The 7,400-nt window shown below is 35.6% G+C and overlaps 1 non-coding gene across 1 annotated transcript; it reads left to right on the top strand.

Moving 5' to 3' along the window:
* Positions 1–2,915: 2,915 nt before the first annotated feature.
* LOC136215949 (small nucleolar RNA R71) lies at positions 2,916–3,022 on the top strand. The gene has a single exon (XR_010682951.1). It is a non-coding gene; the product is annotated as a small nucleolar RNA R71 (small nucleolar RNA).
* The last annotated feature ends 4,378 nt before the right edge of the window (positions 3,023–7,400 follow it).

Genomic DNA, 7,400 nt, shown 5'->3' with positions numbered 1-7,400 from the left:
TGATTTCAAAAGGTAAATCCCAATCGGGTTTAGCAATAATGGGTGCACTGACTAAAGCTGCTTTCAATGTTTTGAAAGCTTTAACGCAATTTTCATTGAAATCAAAGGTTGAGTCTTTCATTAATAAATTAGTAAGTGGTTTGGAAATTGCAGAGAAGTTTTTAATAAATCGTCTGTAAAAACCTGCGTGTCCTAAAAATGACCTTACTCCCTTAACAGTAGTTGGAGGGGGTAATTTTTCTATTACTGAAGTCTTTGCTCTATCCACTTCTAATCCTTTTTCAGATATTCTATGACCTAAAACAATTCCCTCGTCAACCATGAAATGACATTTTTCCCAGTTCAACACTAAATTCGTTTCTTCACAGCTAGATATAACTTTGTCCAAGTTCTGTAAACATGCATCGAAAGAATCTCCATAAACGGAAAAATCATCCATAAACACTTCCATGATATCTTCAATGAAATCGTTAAAAATTGCAGTTATACAACGTTGAAATGTTGTTGGTGCATTACATAGACCAAAGGGCATTCTCCTATATGCAAAGGTTCGATAAGGACATGTGAAGGTTGTTTTATCTTGGTCATCCGGGTAAATATATATTTGAAAGAATCCGGAGTAACCATCTAGAAAACAATAGAAAGCATGACCAGCTATCATTTCGATCATTTGATCAATGAAAGGTAAAGGAAAATGGTCTTTCCTTGTTGCTTTGTTAAGGTTCCTATAATCTATACAAACCCTCTAACCGGTGGTGGTTCGCGTAGGTATTAATTCACCTTCGTCATTTCTAACAACAGTTATGCCTCCCTTTTTAGGTACACAATGGATTGGACTAACCCATTCACTATCCGAAATAGGATAAATGATTCCATTGTCTAAAAGTTTAGTAATCTCATTTTTTACTACTTTTTTCATGTTCGGATTTAAGCGTCTTTGCCTATCCGCTTTAGGTGGCTTATCTTCTTCTAAGTGAATTCTGTGCATTACAATACTAGGATTAATTCCTTTTAAGTCTGAAATTTGCCATCCCATACTTCCTATTCTATTTCTAACAACTTCTTTCAATTTTTCTTCTTGAACATGTGTTAATTTGTTAGATATAATTATAGGTAGAGAATCGCCTTCGCCTAAGAAAGCGTACCTCAAATGGCTTGGTAACTCTTTAAGTTCTAATTTAGGGGGAATTACAATTGAAGGCGGAACTGGTCCATCTTCTCGAATCAAAGCCTCTAGGTCCTTATCTTCTAATTCTTCTCCCATTATAGGTTCTATTATTTCTTCTTTTTGAATAATGTCATTAACACATTCTTCAACTAAGTCAAGTTTCATACAAGCGAATTCCTCCATAGGATATTTCATCGCTTTGTTCATATTAAACTCAATTTTATCATCTCCAATCCTTAAAACTACTTTCCCTTCTGACACATCAACTAGAGCACGTCCCGTGTTCATAAACGGTCGGCCAAAAATTAGTGGACAACTAACATCATATGTAAAATCTAATATAACGAAATCGGTAGGAAAAATAAATTTGTCGACTTTAACTAAAACATCTTCAATTATACCATATGATCTTTTAGTGGTTTGATCCGCTAATTGCAAAACCATATTGTTACGTTTGATATCCTCTTCTAAACCTAACTTATTAAAAATGGATAATGGCATTAAGTTTATACTTGCTCCTAAATCACAAAGACAACTTGGGAATTCAATATCTCCCAATTTACACGGAATAGTAAAACATCCGGGATCTTTGAGTTTAGTAGGCAAATTACTCGACACTATCGAACTACAGTATTCAGTTAGTGAAATGGATGAAATCCCTTCCCAACTAATTTTCTTTGAAATTAAATCCTTTAAGAACTTACCATAATTGGGAATTTGCGTAATCGCATCCATAAATGTCAAATTAATGTGCAAATTTTTAAGTTTATCTAAAAATGTTAAAAGTTGTTTGTCATAGTCCTTATTTCGGACTTTGTGTGGAAAAGGTGGTTTGGGTACAAAAGTTTTTTTACTTGAGTCAATTGGTGAACTTTTTGTGTTTAATGTATCTTCTTTGGATTTTGGTAAATCAGTTCCTAGTAAAGTTGAATCTACGGGCATTTCCGGACCTAAGTAATTTTTCCCTGAACGAAGAGTGATAGCCCTCACATGCTCTTTCGGATTTTCTTCCGTATGGCTGGGAAGACTTCCCTCTTTTCGGGATGGAATTGATTTAGCAAGTTGTCCAATTTGAACCTCCAAATTATGGATACTAGATGAATGGTTTTTAATAAGTTGATCTAATTTATTCTCGATCCGTTTAAAATCATCGCTGTGATTACTTATTTTTCCACTCATAGCATCTATGAATTTGTCGATTTTAGAAGATAAAGTACCAATCGTATCTCTTGATTGATTTTGATAATTATTGGTACGATTTTGATTAGTATTCGCATTATTATTATCCTACCAGTTAAAGTTAGGATGATTTCTCCATCCAGGATTATAAGTATTGGAATAAGGGTTATTAGTTTGGTTTTGCCCTTGGACAAAATTTACCTGTTCATTCTCGCTCATACCTTCATAATCCACATCCGCTTGGATTGGATTACCATTAGAATCGCACGGTGCCATAAACCTATCAATTTTATGCGATAAGGCAGAAAATTGGGCTTGTAACATCGCAACTGGATCAAGATTTATTATACCTTTAACGGATGATGTGTTTGAGGATGATGGTTTCGCCACCGGTATGTGTCCACGTTCCGCGGGCCACATACTGCTGTTTAACGCCATTTCCTCCAAAAGTTCTCTTGCTTGGGCAGATGTCTTCTTCATAAATAACCCTCCCGATATAGCATCTAATGAACCTCTAGTTGTATGGTTTAAACCATTATAAAATGTTTGCATTAAAAGTGCATCGGGCAAGTGGTGGTATGGGCATAAACGTTGAAGTTCTTTAAAACGTTCCCAAGCCTCATAAAGAGTTTCATTATCATTTTGAGAAAAAGATGTTAACTCTTTTATGACTCTTGCGGTTTTTGCTAAAGGAAAATATTTTGATAAAAACGCTTGGGCTAATTGTTCCCAAGTTTGATTGCTTCGGCAGTCACGTCTGTTATTTTAAAAGTGTCACAAATTTCAAGGAAATTCGTCAAGTGGGTGTTAGGATTTTCGTTAGGTAACCCATAAAACGTCACATTATTTTGTAACATATTAAGCAAAGCGGGCTTAATTTCAAATTGGTTTACGGCAATTCTGGGTCTAACTATGATGTTGGTCACACCGGCCACTCCTGGCCTAGCGTAATCCATAAGTGTTGGTGGATCTGCCATCTTTTCTCGGTATCTCTAGTTTTTATGAGAGTTTTGTTTTTGTTTTTCTTGTTCTTTTTAATGGTTCTTTCAATTTCTGGGTCTATAGGGTCTGGTGTAGTGCCTAATCTTCGAGAACTGCGCATGAACTTGAAATCTTGCACGAACCGAAACTACCTTCAAAACAGAATTTGAAAAATAAATATGTTAGTAATTCGAAATAAATAAAATATAAAAGTTTGAATAAGTATGTGTAAACCTAGATTCGAAATAAAACACGAAAAATCTAAATTTTTGTTAAAAATTTTGGCGTTCCTCGGCAACAGCGTCAAAAACTTGTTGGGCGATTTCCTCAAGTGCACGGTATACGCTTGTAGTAATAAAAGATATCGAACCCACAGGGAACGCTTTTTAACAAAAACTTATTTTAATTCAGTTTGATTTACTTTCAAGGTTTATAATATGTAAAATCGTTTAATTGGATTTGGTTTTGAAATTGATAGAATAAGAATTAGATTAGAGTATGAAGAATGTTAGAAATCACTTCTGATTTAAGGATGAATTTACAAGACAGAAACGTTTAGTGCTTTAGAAAAGTGAATAAATGTATTCGTTTGCATTAAGCAAAGAAAACAACTTTAAACTTTGTACAAATTAAATAAATGTAATAACATAAACTCCTTCAATTAAAAGGCCTTGAACGCAACAATCCCCTAACTGGTTAGATTGCTTCCTTAACCAAATAGATACTTTATCCAAGATACCAATTTGCCTAAGTGTTCAACAAAGTTTCCTTGTAAAGATTTTGAATTCAACTACGTTTTAATGAAAACACCAGAACTCACTTCGGATCATTTACCATAAGGGCTACATAAAAATCTATTGAATAGAATAAACTTTATTAGATGAAGTATGAATTTGATACAAGTTTACAGAGAACAAGAAGCATGGAAGCTTTCGACGACTTTCAAGCGAACGGTTTGTCAATCCTTTCCTTGAACCTCATTAGAGTTTGTCAGGCTCCGGGGCGAATCCTCTACTAAATCTTCTCGCTGAATCTTTGGAATAGAGATTGGTCTATCTACTACCAAAATGTAAACTAATATGAACAAATCTAAATGCTACTTTGTTTGTAATTATTTGATAAACAATGTGTGTACATCATATTGCTTTTTACAAAATCGAACTTCTAACTCTGAATCGCTTGACTCAGAATTTCTGCATAAATTCTGTACTAAGTCTTCTCTTCAATATATCTTAACTCTGAAATCAACTCTCTATTTATAGATGTTGAGGAGTTGTGTCTAAGGAACGTGTCTGCTTGTGAAGAGGCGTTCTTATCCAATCGAATGGACATGTTCCGTCAAAAACGAACATGTGCGAAGTATGTTTCCTAGAAATTTGAACTTACCGAGAATGTATATTCTCGGCCGAGAATGGGGGAACATATATTAAGTCTTCGAAATGGTGAAGGAAAGAACTAGGCAACACGTGTCCCGACCGAGAATGGAGGATTCTCGGTCGCGACACGGAGGATATTTCTCCGTTTCTGACTTCATCCTCGTCCTCGTTTCGGTGCGTTTGATTTTCGTCGTCTTTGACTCCTTTTGTAGGGTTTTTCTTCCGTTTTTAACCTCTTTTCGTTCCTATTTGGATTTTACCAAATATTTAGGTACCTTGCATGAAAGAAACATATTCGGAAGTAAAAGTACGCTAAACAGATATAAACAGTACGAATTTGTAGCAAAACTGATGTAAATACTAATGATATTTTAGGTATATTTTGGGCTTAACAATCATCATTGGAGGAGCCACCCGAATTAGACCTTAAACCCTTAGCATCTCATTTGAAATATGCATTTTTAAGTGAAAACTCAAACTTACCTGTTGTAATTTCTTCTTCTTTGACAGGTGAAATGGAAGAAAAATTGATCAAGGTGCTCAAAGATCACAAGAAAGCTTTCGGATGGACATTGGCGGACATCAAAGGAATAAGCCCTTCCATTTGCACACACAAAATTTTCATGGAGGAACAAGTTAAATGTTGTCTCCTGAATGGACTCTAGCAAGTGTACTAGATACAAGTAATAAAGTGATAAGTCAAGTATCGTATCCACAGGGATTGAGGACCAAAGTTAATAAGAAATACTTTGTAGAACAGGGTGTTCGTGGTGTGTGTATTCTTTAAATGGAGAGTTGTTGTTTAAATAGTAACAAAGTCAATGATTTAGCTGATTAAAAGAAGTACTTAATGACGGTAAAAGGCAGAACAGGTTAAGCACAGCGGAACAGGTTACTTTCAGTCTCCAAACACCCTATTTATTCATGAATGACGTAAAGTGAAGTCAAGGTCTCTGCTTTAATGCTCACTTAAGTCAACTCTCGTGTGTTCTTAAGATTCTAAGATGTACTACAACCTCAAGCATCCCTAAAGTTGGTTCTTTCTTGCATTACGATCGAAACAGCATTTCTGTTAAGAAAACCCTTGATACAACCTCCTGACATCTCTGTTTCGGGGTTGAATGCTTGACAAATAGTTCCGTGAAGATGAAAGCAGTTTCCTATCATGCATCTAACACTAACATACATGCCTTAAGCAATGGAGTTAAAGATTCATCAAGCACGATATAATATATCACCATTCATTCATAAATAAGATAATAGAAGACTTACATAACCGGCCCTAACTGGCCAAACCCATTCAAAATGACTACTCACTCATAGTATAGAGTGAACAGCCTGAGTTAATTCCACAAACCTCTATTGATGGAGTCATCTCCCTTAGAGAGCTTCCTCTCTCTCCAAGAAGCCAAAATTCTAGTTAAACGATTATCCGAAGTCAAAAAGGTACCCTCTCCTTCTCCCCACTACGTCTATATAAAGGGAGAAATACGAGCCGTACCACAAAATATTACAAAAGATTGTTTTTCTACAGCTAAGTTACTTAGGAAATGATTAGTTCTAATTTGACCCTTGAACACTCAAGGGGGTGATCCATCTTGTCATCATGTTGCTTTTCTGCCTTTCCTACGCCTGCTGTCACTGCCACGCCGCTCCTGCCACTTGTCCAGTCGCCATCCGTCATCAGGTACGCAGTGGAGATCCGCTGGATCAAAAGTTGCTCTACTCCTCAAGGTTCGTTGCAAAACAGGCTGTGTGGTAGCCCCTTTGACTTAATCAATACAAATCTGCATAAAACACTTATAAGTTCTTTTATTTAGGAATATTTCGCCTAAATCACACACAAATTGTTATTAACATGCTGTTTAATTGCAGTCATATTCATGCCTAACAAATACCCCCAAATAAAATCCTTACTTGTCCTCAAGTAAACAAAAAGACAATAACAACATCACAAGGGATTAGGTATGAATAATGGAAGAAAATTTATAGAACAAGGATGAACAGGCGAAACAAATTTAGAAAAATGATTCAAACAGAAAGAATTTACGACAGAAAACTTTTTGAGCAGATCATGATTGCTAATGAGGTTTTTTTCGCTAGAGTTAAAATTTTTATCCCTTTCTGATGAAGTTCCTCAAAGCTTCAAGTTGAACCTCAATCATCAATTAAACCACCTGCAATGCTCCAAGCCTCACTAAGTTCAGGAAGATTCACTCACTCTCAAATGGCCTTTGTTGCCATAAGGGAAAGGATCATCACTCCTCAACTTAGTACAATCAGCGTTAGGTTATGACATTGCTTATTGGCCCTGTCTCGATGGATCAAAAGTTTCCCGAACATAGTCTAAAGGTCTTACACATAGGTTGTACCGTTAAGCTAAGGCCAGGGTATGGAAATGAATGGCTATTTGTGTGTAAGGATTATGTCCACATGCCAAGCGATTCAACTTAATTACATTTTAAACATTTAGTGAACTTGTTCCACTTTATTACTCTGCACAGTTTGTTTTACAACATTGGCCAAACTAACCTTCAAACACACAAGAGGCAACCAATTCAAACATTTCATTTCAGGCTCAAGATATGAACATATGTTCTGAGAATACAACAAAACATCACTCAATCATCATTCCTCAGATGTCATCAATTCAACAATTTTATTTTTATACACTCAGAAATTCTTAAAATTGTATT

Source organism: Euphorbia lathyris, chromosome 1 (genome assembly GCF_963576675.1).
Source record: "Euphorbia lathyris chromosome 1, ddEupLath1.1, whole genome shotgun sequence".
Classification (NCBI taxonomy): domain Eukaryota; kingdom Viridiplantae; phylum Streptophyta; class Magnoliopsida; order Malpighiales; family Euphorbiaceae; genus Euphorbia; species Euphorbia lathyris.
This window is presented reverse-complemented; position numbering and strand designations above follow the sequence as displayed.